The following is an 864-nucleotide window of genomic DNA, read 5'->3' on the forward strand; positions in this document are numbered from 1 at the left end:
ACGGTGCAGGTCGACTTTGTGCCAGGTTGACCCCCGACGAGTGGGCCATTCATGTCATAATCATCCTTAATTTGTGCTCAATCGGTCATTTAACAGAAGTGGTAGATTTTTTTTGCCAAAAATTAGAGCAAAAGTGGTACAATAGTTTTTTGCTAGGGTTCCTAGAGTTGTAGTTTTTGGTCATGGTTGTCCCAATTATTGCAGTTTTTGTTAAATACTCCTCAAAAAACACTTTTCTAACGTCTAATATTCTGCTGCAATCCAAATCAAAAACAGTTTGACTATTTAAAGATAGTCTATCTATAGAAAAGAAAAGTGTGTTGTAGAAATTCCTGCCGCTGCTAAGGAATATTTAACAAAAGGAAAATTTTTGCTCTAATTGGGACAAAGAGTTGTAGTTTTTGCTCTAATTTTGGTCGAGGTTTAAAGAGGAGTATTTATGGCTCAAGGAGGGAGACTGCAACTCTCGGTTTTTTCACTTGAAGGCCACTGCTAGAAGAAGGAAAAATTTCATTACTTCTATCTTAGTTCAAGACACCGAATATACTGACCAGCAAAACAAAGAGGAGCATATCTGGCAACATTTTAATGATCTTCTTGGCACTTATCAACCCAGGAACTCTTCTTTAAACCTCGAAGCTCTTGACCTCCCTACCTGTGATCTAGCTTCCCTTGACCTTGCATTTTCGGAGGAGGAAATCAAAAAGGCTATTTTTGATATGCACCCAGAGAAGGCCCCTGGTCCTGATGGTTACACTGGCCTCTTCTTTCGCACCTGTTGGGATACTGTCAAATATGACTTGATTGCTGCTTTGAGACACTTCCAAGGGCTGAACACGCAAAACTTATTTCTGCTTAATAGTG

Source organism: Triticum dicoccoides, chromosome 2A (genome assembly GCF_002162155.2).
Source record: "Triticum dicoccoides isolate Atlit2015 ecotype Zavitan chromosome 2A, WEW_v2.0, whole genome shotgun sequence".
Lineage (NCBI taxonomy): Eukaryota > Viridiplantae > Streptophyta > Magnoliopsida > Poales > Poaceae > Triticum > Triticum dicoccoides.